This window comes from Sander lucioperca, chromosome 4 (assembly GCF_008315115.2).
Source record: "Sander lucioperca isolate FBNREF2018 chromosome 4, SLUC_FBN_1.2, whole genome shotgun sequence".
Lineage (NCBI taxonomy): Eukaryota > Metazoa > Chordata > Actinopteri > Perciformes > Percidae > Sander > Sander lucioperca.
In genome coordinates this window covers 39,830,778-39,847,290 of record NC_050176.1, presented here as the reverse complement: position 1 = coordinate 39,847,290, position 16,513 = coordinate 39,830,778, and the positions used below count along the sequence as shown (strand labels likewise).

Below are 16,513 nucleotides of genomic sequence, written 5' to 3'. Positions count from 1 at the left end.
GGAAACTAGAGTGAGAACACAGGACAAGGTATCAGCAAGGAATCACAGGAACAACTAGAATACGTCAGGGTTAGAGCCAAGTTACCACATGGGTTGAGGTTAACGAACTGGCGCCGACAGGAAGATCAGCCCGGGTTAAATATTGCAGGTGATGAGGAATGAATGAGCTGGAGCTGCGGAGATCGGCTGAGCAGAGTTGATGCGGCCACGCCCCTTGACCCAGATCACGGACCACGCCTCCAGTACTCCACACAGAAACAAACACAGACAAGACACAACACAGACAGACACACAGGAAAAGACATCCAGGCAGGACAGGGGAAGGCTGCCCATAACAGTGCTACCTTTTGCTAAATCAAATTTGACTGACTGGCTATGCAGGAGGCTGCGCTGCTAACATTAGCCACACTGCTAAGTTGTTAGTTAGGATAAGGGGTGGTGCTACTGTACAACATTGTAAACTGGGCTGTATGGATTATCAGTTTTTGGCAGAATGCCAGAATAAGAAATGAATCGATGACTAATGTGAGACAACAGACTTTCTCTCATGCCTGAATTGAACTGAAAAATACACTGGACTTTTGCTGATATCATGGATAATTTCGCACGAGTCGTGGAATTACATAGGGTAATACCACTTTATGGTAAATTTGGGTGTATAAAGTGTAGCCTACTTGTGTTTGTTATATGTGGTACCAGCTTGCCTTGCTGTCAACTGGTTTTGGGGATGTTAATATTAAATGATGCATAAACATTTCTCTTATTCGTGGTTCAGAGTGGTGAATCTGGTGTATATTTTTTAATGAGCTGTTGGCTTTAAGTATATACGCTGTACCAAGAAGCTATGACAACATGTCATTCCTTCTCCTGTGGCTCGGCATAAGTATGATCCTCCATTATGAACTAAAGTGCAGTGACAAGCTCCTCTCACTGATCTCCTTCTCCGTTTCAGCTGGTTTCAGTCACGTGATGCTGGCTCTGAACGAAAACGCGTTGTGGATTAGCGAGACAGGTAGGCTAGTGCTTTATGTCCCTCTCTGCAATTATAGTTTTTCAAAATGGCGGAACAACATGGAAGCCTCCTTGGACTTACCCGTCCAATGTAAATACAGATAAGAAATTATTTGCTTACGAGGATAAGTCAGGTCATTGGCAGAGGTCATTTTACACCAATGAGGACATATTTATGAATGAAGACATTGATTTTAGCTAATAAAATACTTAAAACACTACACAGTGTACCTTTAAATGAAAGTAATTTCATTTAAAGGCTCTAAACTCTCACACAGACCTGTGTTTTCAGTTAATCTGGCTGATTGGACCTCTTCCCAGGACTGTGTGGGTGTGTCTAGACTAGGGCTGAATGATTAATTGCATTTGCAATAATATTGCGATATGTTAAAATGCAATTTCCTAATCGCAAAGGCTGCGATTTGGTCACGTGACTCGCGAGAGCAAATCAGTCTGCACTCCGCAGAGAAAGCATCAACTTAGCACGCTAACGCTACGCCATACCTTGAGCAGATTTCTGTCATTCAAACAACTCTGAGTTGTAGGTTAAAACTTTTACAGCCATTTTAATAAAATGAAGTTTTATTCGGGCTTGAGTCCATACATGCAGTTAATGGATACAGGCACGCAGAACTGAAGGCTCGGTTAGCAACGATTAGCTCTGATTAGCGGTTAGCTCCAGTTAGCTAGCTCGGTTATAAAGATATGGGAGTTATAAATCCCATGACAAGACCAGCAGCAGCATGCTACTGCTAATGTAACGATAGCCTCTCTGAGCAAGTGCAACGCTGACGCTGTCATGCACACGGCACGCAACTTCATGAGGGGAGGAGCTCCTCTGTGTGCGCTGTAAAAAATACACCGTTTCATATATATTTTTTACTTATTTAACTGTCTAAAGTTCAAAGACAGTGTTTAAAATGTGCAATCAATTAAATAATCTAAATACTGAATATTTACACCAGGCTTGGTCAGTGCTCATCATATACTACTGTGACTGAAGTAGTTAAATAAAAGATGTCATTCATATAAATTCATGAATCACCTAATTTCATCATCACATACAGGCCTGGCCTCCAGGAATAACAGTTTGTTTAATCTATCTAATCTTGTGTTGTTCATACTATACAATGATTTATTGCTTGTCTTTGTTGAATAATACAGAAGACAAAGAGCTTAAAAAATAATCGCATATTAAATCGCAATCGCAATATTTTTGAAAAAAATCGCAATTAGATTATTTTCAAAAGTCGTTCAGCCCTAGTCTAGACAAGTTTGTGTCTTATTATCAAAAATCAATTCAAGCTCAGGACTACAAAGTCAAAACAACAATAAATAAGTCACTGTACTACTTGTTATTGTAAATATTAAAACAGCAAATGATGTGGAAATGTACCTGTTTGTAATTGAGGTTGACTAAAGTTGTATTTCTCTAATCTGTGACTGCATGTTTATCTATTTGTAAAGACTATGGACACACTATAATGGCAGTTATAATGTGTATTTACATCAGCTTCATTCCAGGTCAGAGAATTGAAGTTGTGGTAGTAACAACGGCCCTGGAACCCTATCCAGCCTTCAGGACACACACAGGATGGTGCTGGGAATGTCAAACAAAAAGAAAAGAATACATGTTGTACAATTTCCAAGAATACTGTCAGTTAAAATCCTCTTTATCACCCATTATAATCTGACTTCCTTTTCCTTTTCTACTGCTGGTCACTGCTACTAGATGTTCTTAAACTCAAACTAAACAGTTTCATCAGGGGCGGACTGGGACAAAAACTCAGCCCTGGCACTGTAGCCACACCAGTCCACATTACCACGCCCATGCAGCCACGGACACGTGCATTCACTAATTACATTTGTGTACAGATGGTGAAATAATATAGGCAGTACCTTATGTAACAGCTTTTTAAACATTTAATGTAAGTAGCTGGCAAACAATGCTTACTACTTTTTAAAGAGCACACGTTTATAACAAATTTATACATGCTGTTTAATGCTGTTGCTGTCATTCTCTACAGTATGTTGTTCTTTGTTGTCACTGTCTGTTCGATTGTCCGTGTGTCTCTCCGTTGACTCTGTACATATTACATACTATTGACATATTGTCTGTCTGGTTCTCCATCTTTTCATCTGTTTTAACTCTCTAATTCTGCAATTTAAATATGTTTTCATGGCTGTGATTATACTTCAGGATTTTTCCTTGCTCAGAATTGGCCTTTTGGAAATTACATACTTTCATTTTTAGGCACCAATTTACAGTACAAACGTCTATATTTATGGCAAGGAAATCACAAAATTCTGGTGGCAGGTAATAATTCAAAATACAAAATATAATGGAATATTATAATATTCAGTAGTCCAGTAAGGGGGCTTCTACATCCGGGACATGGGCCGGATACGACAACACTTGACTCCAAGGTCCAATTGTTTAATAAGCATGAACAGGGCTTCATGGTCACTTTCTTCCCCCAAGGAGCACGTTTTGCTCCTATGTTGAAAAATGTAGGATTGACTTACGTTGGCTACTGCTTTTACTGCTAAATTGTGCAATAATACAATTATTTTATGGATACAAAACATTGTGAAGTGTAATGTTTTCTACATTTTAAGGGACTGTTCGTTATTTAATTAAGGGGCCACCGGAGGAGTTTTCTGGCCTCTAACATAAAAAGACTTGACCCTCCCCTCATCAGTAATAATTTCCCTATGACCCTCCAAAACAGTTTAAAAAAGAGGCATGACCCTCCCCTTGCGTGCAAGTTTGCACTTAGCAAAGAAGTACAGATACTATTTGATTTTCACAGTCATGACGTACAGGAGTTAACCTCTGCATTCTCATCTTACACATCCCACTCCTCTGTTATGGTGTGGTGGCCATTTCAGTAGATTTACTCACTAACATTGTTGTGGAAACACAATAAGCATGGAAACTAAATGCACACTTCATGCATTACTGCATTACTTCAAATACTAAGTTACTCCTCTAGTAAACTAGTATTCATATGAAATAAAACAATAAAACATTGAGACCATTCAGCAAAGGACACTGGGAAATAGCAATGCAACACTGGTTGCTATGGACTCGTCACTAGACTTCCTCAGTCATTGTATATTTTAGCACATAGGTAAAGGTGCCGAAGCTGAACATTATATTCCAAAACACATATGTTTATTTTTAAAGCAGATTTTAAATTACAGTGTAACAATTTAATAATTCGCCCTTATGAAATCCAGTCGCGGCACGGCTGTCTTGGAACGCAATAGACAGACACTTAACTTCAAATAAAAAGTAACGGTGAACAATCAGTGTTCGACCTACAGTCTGTTGAGATGCCTCTCCAAACTCACCATAAAACGTTAAGACACGTTGAGAAAAAAGATCCGTATTTTGCCATAATCCAATGACACAAAAAAAAAGTAATCCACAGCGATCAGTAGATCCACAAACAGAGTCACGGTGTATCCAGCAAGGCCGATACGAGCAGCACATCGCTTCAGGATCACCATAGATGCCGCCACTTTCCGTGTATTATGCCTTCAGTGGATGACCTAATAAAATTATACATTGCAATTGGATATAGCAATAAGGAAATACTCGTGATTTTAACATAGAATCACCACATTATAATAAGCATCCAGACTTTTTTTTTTAAAGATCATTTTTTGGGGCTTTTCCCTTTATTATAGAGTGACAGTGGATAGACATGAAAGGGGGAGAGAGACGGGGGATGACACGCAGCAAAGGGTCGCAGGTCGGATTAGAACCTGGGCCGCTGCAGGACTCACCAAACATGGGGCGAACTTGATGATGGAGAGGTAAGTGTAGTAGGCGGACAAAAAAAGTTGATGTTTCTGTACGGTATGGTGTTGTTGTTGATGTTGTTGTTGGTGCTGTTGTTGTTGTTGTTGTTGGTGTTGTTGTTGTTGTTGTTGATGTTGTTGGTGTTGTTGTTGTTGTTGTTGGTGGTGTTGTTGGTGTTGTTGGTGGTGTTGTTGTTGGTGTTGTTATTGGACAACAAAAAGTTGATGTTTCTGTACGGTATGGTGTTGTTGGTGTTGTTGTTGGTGTTGGTGTTGTTAATGGTGTTGTTGGTGTTGTTGTTGGTGTTGTTAATGGTGTTGTTGTTGGTGTTGTTAATGGTGTTGTTGGTGTTGTTGTTGGTGTTGTTAATGGTGTTGTTGGTGGTGATGGAGAGGTAAGTGTAGTAGGCGGACAACAAAAAGTTGATGTTTCTGTACGGTATGGTGTTGTTGGTGTTGTTGTTGGTGTTGTTAATGGTGTTGTTGGTGTTGGTGTTGTTGTTGGTGTTGGTGTTGTTGGTGTTGTTGGTGATGGAGAGGTAAGTGTAGTAGGCGTACAACAAAAAGTTGATGTTTCTGTACGGTATGGTGTTGTTGGTGTTGTTGGTGTTGGTGTTGTTATTATTAATGGTAGATCTGTTGTTGATGCTGGTGATGGAGAGGTAAGTATAGGTTCTGTACTGTATGGTATATTTGGAATAGTGTGTGTGGTGTCATTGTAAGTCGCTGTTACAACCCCAGTCACAGCCTCTACAGAAGGAGGCACTGTAAAGAAAAGAATTAAAGCCTGTATTAATTTAAAAAGATCATGTTGAACCTTCACACAAGATGTTTACAGTCACATCTGTCACACATAAACATGTCTTGCCAGTTTTAAAACATGAATGCAATTAATATTAGTATGAAGCTAATATTAGGCTAACCTGAGGGAATAATAAGAGCTTTAGCGGAGGCTGCACAGTGTACTACACTCTAAGAAAGACAAGACATTAAATTGGGACTCTCATTAACATCATAATTTAGCACTGCTAGCTGTTTCTACAATATGAGCCTTCACTGGACAATATTCTGCACTATACGTATTTATTTATTTATTTATCACTCTTTGTTACCTCCAACTGTGCAATATGTCATATCTATTCACCAGCACCTTACTCATCTGTATATCTGTGTTTATATACTGTCTGTTTATATAAGGGTGTTTATTGTGTAAACATGTCTTTTTTTATTACTATTATTATTATAACTGATTCAATTTTCTTGTTCATATACTTTATGTATATATATATTTATATATTTTTCTCCTACGTCTACTTAATGTGTATTTGTGTTATTCTGATGTGTGTACATTGTTTTTTCTTTTTTCTTTTCAGCTGCTGTAACACAAGAATTTCCCCAGTGTGGGATTAATAAAGTCTATCTTATCTTATCTTATTTCATTTCTATTGTCTCACAGAATCGTGAAAAAACAATTTGCAAAATAATTGTTTTTCAAGATAGTTTTGCAATTAATTTTCTTATTTTGTCTTGTGATCTTAATGAAAAAAAGGATCAAACGGGAAATGTATTAAGAGTAAGTTTTTTTTTAAGTTTTAAGTTGATAAATGCGACATCTTTCCAAAAGTCAATGAGTGATTGTGTTAAATAACCGTCCTTAGTTAGAGGGCTGCTTTAGGGTGTGTCACCAAGCTAAATGGCTGTTCTACTAATGTCTGCAGCGGTGTAGTCTACATGATATGCAGGTATACGCAGTATACCCACTAAGAAAGTTCCAGGATTTCTATATACCCACTTAAAAATGTGCAATGGCACAGAACAACATACTTTCCATTATATTTTTGATATATTTTGAATTGCCATCTGTGTTTTCCTTCGCGTAGGCTAAATAAAAGGTATTTCCACTGTAAATTGGTGCATTAAAGTGTATCAGAATGAATTGAAGTCTTTGACGCTCAAAATTTCCTTGGGGGAGCAGACCCAGACGCCCCACTTTGATATGTCCATTCTGGTCCATATATTTATGTAGAACAGTATACCTGCTAAAATACATTAGACTACACCACTGAATGTCTGACCTAATCAAGGTAACTCTGTCTTTAAGAACGTTAGCAAACTCCTCACATCTCTGACCAGCAGCCTGTTGGGAGTGAAAGGGAACCTGATTTAACAGCCTATCAGTGGTTGAGAAAAGAACTCTCCACTATTCTCAGTTATGACCTTAGAAAAACAGATCTCTCTCTGAGTGCAAACACTTTTATTATACACAAAGAATTTTCCCTCTAGCTCAGTTTTCCTCCATGTTCTTTTAGCTTTCCTAAAAGACCACTTTAACCCTTGTGTTGTCCTTGTGTTCAGTTTATTTGACGTTTTTGCATTGGCCTGGCGTTGAGCTTCGGGTCCCCCGGTGACCCTTGCGTGCTATGTGATGTCATTTCACGTGAACTGGCATGGGGGTCCCAGAGACCCGTGCTGCGATCGAACGCGCTTGGACAGGCTAATACAAAATGTAAATAAACTAACCAAGTCCCCATGACACGAAGAACAATACAAGACACAAATATCTTTGTTCATCCAAGGCCTAGCTTTAACGTGAGAGCTTCTTTCTTTTTTTCATAGCAGTAGTTTTACAGGATAATTATAAATGTTTATTATGACTGGTGATTTCCAGTTTACATACCTGATGCAGCCCTGACAGAGAAAACAACACCAAGGAGAACTGATATGACAATAGATGACTTCATGGTGATGAATGAAGCACTCCTGCCATTAAAGAAAAAGTTACTCTCTCAGCTCTTAAAATTTACTTTAACCCATTTTATAGTTATGATGAGGCCAAGACAGCAGCAAAAAGGCTTACCTGGTCCCTGTGAATGACAGATGGTCTTCCACAGGGTGATCCAGGGCTTTATAGTCCCACATCACGTTAGCACATTTCAGTCTGATGTGTACTTAACATGCATGTGATAAACTAATCAGCATGTCTGCATTCAGATCTCAATCTATCAGTGTTTGTTCAAGTAGTTTCCAGTGCACCAGTTTAAATGCTGTATTTCCTCTGGGAATATAGACAGCCCCGGAAGAAACCCAAACCTTGGATTTGAGTTTGGTGTGCACTATTTTTATGAATATGAGCAGCAATTAATATGAGAGCACCAATGACGCAAGTCATTGACCTACGTAAAGTAGCACCGGCTGACTTGAAATAAATGGGCTGCCACTTATCCTTGAAGGTGCACCTGGTAGTATTTAGCGTATTTGCTGTATTTGATGTAGATAAAATGAAATAAATGGGCTGCTAATCAGTTAGTGAAGGTCACAAGTGAAGTCAGGCCACTTATCCTTGAAGGTGCACCTCGTAGTATTTACCGTATTTGCTGTTTTGATGTTAATAAAATAGTAATTTATGAGTCTTAACATCATCAACTGTTGAAAAAAAAATGTTAATCTGCTGTCCCAAAACTTGATTTTGACAATTTAAAATCCATGAAGTGATCCACTGAGTATGAATATTGCAAATATATGGATAGCTTAATGGATTTTACATTAATTAATCCATGAAAAAATAAAAAAAATAAAAAAAATATATACAGTATATATATATATATATATATATATATATATATAGTACAATTATTGAAATAGCAAATGTCAAAAAAGTAAAGCAGCAGTTTAAAGCTGCACTAATCAACATTATTTATATAACCAATAGATCAACTTACTATGTGTAAATTGAAAGCTGTCGTACTTCATGAAGAACTCATCTGCAGTTCCCCTTGACACAGGAGCGTTTTAGCGTCTTTCGGTTCATTGTTTTAGTTTTACCGTCTGTAACTTTACGGTTAAGGTTCGGTGTTTAAACCTGAATTAGCCTAATTGACTTTACGGGACATTTTGGGGCAGTGGAAACAAGCTGTAAACAGAGCACTGACATATTATTACCTTTTAAATAAATATGTCCAACTTATTAAGCTCTGTTCTGGACTCCACTAACTCCTCAAGCAAAAGTTGGCTCCTTACACAAGATAATAACTTTTCTATTTTTGAATCATTAATGGTGTCAAAGAACATCATTTAAAACTGTTTACATGTCTGCAAAGAACAGCGAGAAAAGCAATATCTGTATCTCTTTTTATTAGAAAAGTTTAGTGTTCATGGCAACTCATTCAGCTTTTACTTTCTCAGTTTGGGTTAGGTTCTGCTCCACGTCTGCTGTGTGTGACGCCAGGAGACAATAAACAAATATGACGGTATTTTCATTTCAAAGATTAAACGATTTATTGTTCACATGAGTGACTGTGTAGATGACACACCAGATTATGTTGAAAATCAAGCAAGGAGTATATATTAAAATGCAAGCATATTCCTTCCATCAGAGCTTTTTCTCTGATAACAGCTGCTTGCTTTGTCTAACAAACAAGAAATCCAAGATGCTACACGGCATGCTATGCCGAAAGAGTGAGACCAAAGAGTTAAAGAGAGGGGTGTGAAGACATATTTGTTTATTTATTTTGTACTATACGGTAATTCCTCTATGCGACAGTAAGTCTCGTGGTTATGACCCAATCGTTAGCGTATTTTTATAAAAACGTCTGCTACGGAGCCATAACGTGAGGTACAAGGTAATGGAGCCTTTTATACATTGTCGTGTTTCTTTAGAAATAAACAATGGACAAATAGAGTCTTTAAACTCTTCAGATGTAAAGTTATTTGCTGTCAAAGTGACGTCAAAATGAATGGCAGTCAATGGGATGCTAACGGGGGGTGATCGCTTTGTAGCATTAAAATGGCGCCATAGGAGGTTCGCGGTCCGAGGAGAGGCTTACCCCCTTGCCTGTAACCTACTACGTCATCTTCTTCTTTTTCTTCTGTGTATTTTAACGGCGGTTTGCATCCATTGCGTTGCACTACCGCCAACTCCTGGTGTCACAGTTCACCTACAGTTGCCAGCTAGTTACTCCGATTCTGTCTAACAACTAATCAGATCCACATTCCAGTATGTTTCCCAATCCAGTTCCCCTCAATCCTCCTCTTCTCATTCCCTCCATCATCATCTTTCTCTCTAACATATATCCCGCAAGGGGAAATTACATTGTTTTCACTCTTTTGTTATTACACACATTACACCAGGCCTGAATTACACACACATGTTCAGTATAGTTACTGAGGTCCATTAGTGCATGTATAGGTACATATGCACTAATGGAGAGATGTCAGATGAGCTGGAAGGCGCCCCGAGCAGTTGGGGGTTTGGCCTTGCTCAAGAGCACCTTGGCAGTGCCCAGGAGGTGAACTGGCACCTCTCCAGCTACCAGTCCACCACCACTGTCACAACCCTATTACACAATCCTGTTGGATGTTTCCCCATGATGAAAAGCGTAATATTTAAATAAGTATGCCCAATTCTCAGTGTGGTGATGACTGTCTCCTCTTTCCTATTTCTTTTTTCTTTTTTTTTTAAAGAGCTTTATTAAGTTTTTACAAATTACAATTTATACATACAGTAGACTACATGACATAAATATAAACCATACAAGAATTACAAAAATATAACTAATAAAACAAAATGTGCAAACCAAGCTTAAGTGTAAAGTGCATAGAGCCTCTCATAAAGTGTATAGAGATATTTATAAAGTGCATGGAGTCTTTTTTTTTTATAAAGTGCATATAGAGTCTTTTTATAAAGTGCATATAGAGTCTTTTTATAAAGTGCTGTTCACAGGTTCAAAATGTCCCAAGGAAGGAGCTGTTTTCTATCCATAGTTTTTCTTCGCCTGATCTCAGTGAGCACTTGTTTACACACATCTTCACTGTTTATGACAGTCTGTTGTATAATCATACAGCATCTTGTTTTCCACAACTTCATGCATACAATACATATGATTATTTTTAACAGTTCCTTGTGTTTCTCTGGTAGAGGTTCGTCAACAATACAGTACATCACAGACTTATATGAAAGATGAATATTTACACCATACACTCCTAATTTATCCCAGACCTCTTTAGCTCTATAGCAGTCCATCAATAGATGCTGCTGTGTCTCATCTTCTTGGCAATTAATCATGGGACATGTTTTTGTTTTTACATAACAACTCCAAGAAACAACAGCTCTAACAGCGAGTCTATTTACAGACATCAGCCATCTCATGTCTCGAATGCTCTCAGAGAGGTTCTTATTTTAAAAAAAATTCAGGAACTGAGTTCCTTTGTTATGCGTTAAATATTTATAATTTATATACCCACCATATTTATAATCATTAATTTAAAAAAAAAATCATTTTACTCGGGAGGCCATTCCAGTCAATTTTAAGATTTTCATGTTCATAAATAAAATCACCATAAATGAGGTTGTATTCTGGACCTTGTCTGGCTCTCCCTCTCCGTTTTCTCCACTTGGAGCGCTCACCGACCCAGAGAGCATTCCTCGAGATTGCTGCTGACACGTTTTTAACAAAAGCTATATATAATTTTAAACTCATATCTACTGCCCCTAACCCCCCATATTCTTTACTTTTATACATGATTTCTCTTTTTGTTACTTCCCTGGTTGTACCCCAAACTATGTTTACACACTGTTTATTTAATTTCATTATCATTTTGTTAGATGGAGGAAAGATGTTTGCTAAAAACAGGAGTTTGGATAAGATGAAAGTTTTAACAATATTCACTCTTGACTTATAATTGGTGTTTTTATTTTCCCATTTTTTAACTTCTTCTTTAACTTCACATAGTTTATTTTCCCAGTTTTTTTCACTACAGTCTTGATTACAAATGGTCAAACCTAAGATTTAAATTTCATCCTTTACTTTAATGTTGATATCACGTTTCTTACTTTCAACTCCGATCCAAACTCCCTCTGTCTTATCATGATTTAATTTAGCTCCTGAAGCCAGTTCATATAGGTTCAGATGATTAGTTAAAACATCCATCTCCATCTGGTTTTTAATCACGACTGTGACATCATCTGCATATGCCATGGCAGTGATTTTGGGAGCAAGACCAACGCTTGTGCCAGTTATAAGACTATCTGAATTAATAGTTTTAATAAGGGGGCTGATGGCCAGGACGTACAGAGCAGCGCTCAGAGGACAGCCCTGCTTCCCTCCTCTCTCTACATTAAACGTTCTGTTAAAACACCATTTACATTAATACACACACTAGATTTAACATACAGACATCTAATCAAATGAACAAAACTTTCTGGGAAGCCATAAGACTTCATCACAGCCCATAAATAGTCTCTAGAAATATAATCAAAGGCTTTTTTTTGGTCCAGCCTGATTATATAAAATCTCTTTTTTTTCAGGTTTATTTATCATTTCTCTCAATGTACAGAGATTGTCCCACATTAAACGGCCTTTTATGGCACACGTTTGTTCTTTTTCTATAATTTCATCTAATATATCATTTAATCTATTCATAATTACTTTGGCTAATATTTTATAATCTGTATTCATTATGGTCAGATGTCTGTAGTTATCAATGTCGTTTTCATCGCCCTTCTTATACAATAAACACATTACACCCTGATAAAAGGATTCCCCCATACAGCCACTGTTCAGACCTTCATTATACATCTCTGTGAGGACGTTTGTTACATCATCGATATTTAATTGATAAAACTCTGTAGACAGGCCATCAGGGCCGGGGCTTTTACCAACGTTTAGTTGTTTGATGGCTTGTGTCACTTCATCCTTTCTTATGTTTCCCACAAGCTCTGAAAAGCTCAGTGAGCTGTATGAGGGAAGTTTATCTAATAAAATGTTTACACAGCCACTATCTATTTCTATGTGTTTATATGCTTCTGTACATAATTCTCTGATCACTTGTCTTTTCTTTTTTTCATCAAACACTACGTCACCGTCCTGTTTCTTTATAGATTTAATAAATTTGCTTTGAATTTGCTGTTGTCCAGCTTTAAGAGTATGTATTAAGTTTCCTCTATTATCTGTATTTGTTTGTTTATAAATGTTATACAATATTTCATTATTAAGGTAATCTATTTGTGTTTTTACTTCTGACATGATTTCATCATCTGAATTTGATCTTTTCTTCATCTGTTTTAAGTTAACGTATTGTTCCATTAAAGCTTTATATTTTATATTTTTAATCTTATTTATTTCTCTACATTTAAATTTGAAGAAATCTTTTAATCTTCGTTTTAATAACTCCCACAGCTCAATGTGAGATTTAGTTAGACATTTTAATTGTAAGATTTTATGAATTTCTTGTTTTAATTCTATTAATAAGTCTGAGTCCTTCAGGCTCAGAGAGTTTAGCTTCCAGAATCCTCTTGTTTCTGAGGACTCAGATGACAAGACGGTTGTGACGATTAAATGATCAGAGAAGTCATTTATTACTGTTCCATAATGCTTAATTTTAAAATGATTAGACACATAAATTCGGTCAATACGAGTCTTTGTCTTGTGGTCAAAGCGGGTGAATTGGACCCCGGCAGGATAAATTTCGCAACACACATCTATTAATTTAGCTTCATCACATATTTCTTTTAAAAGCTTACCTTCCCTTAGTAATTTAAAACCATTGGGACTAACTATGTCATTTTTATCCGTGATTGTATTAAAATCACCACACAAAATAAGTTTATAGCCCACGGTTAAAAGCTCTCTAAGTCTTTTAAATAATTGAGTTTTTTTAACTCTTTCCGGAGCAGTGTACAAGTTTATGATTCGATATTTTTCTCCCCTATAATAACAATCAATCATAAGCAATCTTCCCGGAATTATGTCTCTTCTTCGTATTATAACAACATCGTTAGTTTTGAAAAAAATACCGACACCATCGGCTCTGCTTTCCCCAATAGATATTACACTTTGTCCTTTTTTCCACATATTACACACATCAGTGGCGTCATTATGGGTATTCAGTCTAAGTTCTTGAGCACACAGAATATCAAAATCGGTGTCTAAAAGGTATTTCAATTTCGTAGATCTAAAAGATTTAGACTGGATGCCGCGAGCGTTCCAGGTGGATATTTTTAAACAGGACATGATGTTTTTGGGGAGAGACTAAGTCTATGGTGAAGGTTTAACATCCACACGTTTGTTTTCTTTATATGTTTCAGAACGATTTCTTTTTTTTCTCTTTTTACCTTCCTCAAAGGGAAGATCATGCTGAGACTCAGGAGAAGGGAAATCAGGTGTCGTGGAGAACGAGCCAGAGTTACTGTCACAAGGAGCGGAGTCAGCGGCATCAGCAGCGGGGGTGCTGCTGGCTCGCTGACCGGCTGTCAGCCCGGTAGAGCTAAAATCTGAACTGGGACTCTCACTGGTGTTTTCATAACTCTGTTCGTTTTCCTCATTTTCATCACCATCACTATCGTCACTCATGCTTTCTATGCCACTTATACTCGAATCTTTCTCCTCACCTGATTGAAGGGAGACTTCAGGAGGGGGGTTCCTGGTCTGCACGGTGGGTTGAGTGAGATGCAGCTGCTGCTTGGCCGCTGGTTGTTGTGACGGTCCTCCGGGCTGCTGGGTAGCTGTCTCTCGCTGCTTTCCTCCAGGCCGCTGGGCCGCTGGTTGTTGTGACGGTCCTCCAGGCTGCTGGGTAGCTGTCTCCCGCTGCTTTCCTCCAGGCTGCTGGGCTGCTGGGGGGAGAGGAGCAGCAGCGGTGTCTTCCCGCTGAGCAAAGCCCTTGGCTTTGTTAGCGAAAGACCTCGGGCAGCTGAAGAAAGTGTGGCCTTTTTCGCCACACAGAGAGCACTCGCTCTCACTTTCACAGCTGTTGGCTTTGTGGCCTAAGTTACCACATCGCCAGCACTTGACCGTTGGACAGTCCTTTACCTGATGGTCGGTAGCTTCGCAAATGAAGCATTTGGTTAACTGTCCAGTGTATATGATGCGGCCGTTGTATGGACCCAGGGAGATAGAATTTGGCAAATCAACAAGATAACCAGAGGTGTTGACATGCATGCGGATTTTATATTTGCGAACTCCGTACCAGATACCGAATTTGTCGAGAGGCTTGTAAACTGACTGAATGATATCGCAGTACCGTTTTAAATAGAGTTCAATGTCATGATCAGATACTCTGCCCGTCCAGAACTTTACAACGATTGTCATAACGTCTACAGCCACAGACGACTCGATACTCCAGTCACGCCATTTTGCATTGTTTGACTTGGCGGAGGCAACTTCAAGGAAGCGTCGGAGGGGTGCTTCATGGTAGAAGACTAACTCAAAGTCGTTCCTGTTGGGCAGAGCTATGAATGAGTAAATGTCCGTGGGACTCACCCAGGATGACTGGAATAATAACTGTTCAGCCACATAATCTCTGTCCGGCGCAGGGCCATCTCCAGTGAATTTTAGTCTCGCCCAATGTTTGCCAAAATTGGTAGCGTAGGGGACTGAGCTTTGAGATGCCATATCAGGCACACATGAAGCGTACAGGGATAGGGAGCTTAGCAATCTCAGCCGAGAAAGCCTCCTTTTCCGCGTCCACTCATTCTGTCAGAGTCTAGTTTAACTGATGCCTCCCTTGCCTCTTCCAGACATTTTGAGCTCAGTCGATGGTGGATCGTTAGAAACGAATTCTTTCCTATTTCCTCCTCCTCTCCTTACATTACCAACACTATTTTGGATGTTATACACAGTAAATGGCTTCCCTTTCAGGTTTTTTTTGTTTTGATAATATGATAACTGTGTCTATGTTTCCCCTCCTCACTGCTTGCTTGGCTAGCTTGTCCACCCTCTCATTACCCAAACAGCCTATGTGAGCAGGAACCCACATACATACAATATTAATACCTTGTCTTCTTATTCCTGCATGTGCTGTCATGATTTCAGAGAGTAAATCTGTCGACTAGATGTTCCTGATCTTAGACTGTACAGGGCAGATAGAGAGTCCCTACAGACTAGGGCCTTCTTTGGTCTATATTCTCCCATCCATTCCAGAGCCATCAATATAGCATATAGCTCCACTGTAAATCACTTAACAAATATGATGTTCTTCTACAAACTTCCCCTCTGTAACTCGGGACTACAATAACTAACTACAATAGCTACAATAGCAGATCCAGTGTTTCCTGTTTCTGGATCCTTTGATCCATCTGTGAAGATTTGCATATATTCCTTATATTTAATTTTTTCATATTCATAAAATTCACTCACCAGATCTACTCTCTTTCCTCGCTTTGATTTTAATTAATTCCACATCCACTATCATATCCTCTATCATCCACACAGGCACCACAGGCCATATTACAGTTTGAGCAAACTCAAGTCCATGCACTCCTAAGTCTCTTGCCACTGCATGCCCCACCCAACCAAAGCTCAATTTCTGTGCTCTCTCTCTCTTTCTGTTACCAATCAGGAAGTGATAAAAAGCTCACCAGGTTCAGTCATTAGTCCCTTACCTCTCACTGAGCGCACTGCGTTGTGTGAATTATCCTGTTGTGCAGGTACGAAATGTTTGGCTGCGGTAATTTGGGCAGCAATCACAAGTACAGCTTAAGGTTGATTTATGATTTTGGTCCCTCTAGGGTGATAGCCAGGCGCAAGTTCCCGTCCTTCACGGAGTGAACTGGAGCAAATCGACGGTAATGCCTATCAGCTGTTTTAGCCATATGTGAGCCTATATGAGTAAGACCACATGTATCTGCTATCTAATTTATTATTTTATTAATCTGTCCTTGCTATTTTAATTGGGATTCTTTTAAACTTTTTGTAATAAA

The 16,513-nt window shown here is 38.6% G+C and overlaps 1 long non-coding RNA gene across 1 annotated transcript; it reads left to right on the top strand.

Annotated features, from left to right (window-relative positions):
- Window positions 1-766: 766 nt before the first annotated feature.
- On the top strand, window positions 767-6,675 carry LOC118494931. The gene is made up of 3 exons (XR_004897132.1): window positions 767-776; window positions 1,142-1,145; window positions 6,540-6,675. It is a non-coding gene; the product is annotated as an uncharacterized LOC118494931 (long non-coding RNA).
- Window positions 6,676-16,513: the final 9,838 nt, after the last annotated feature.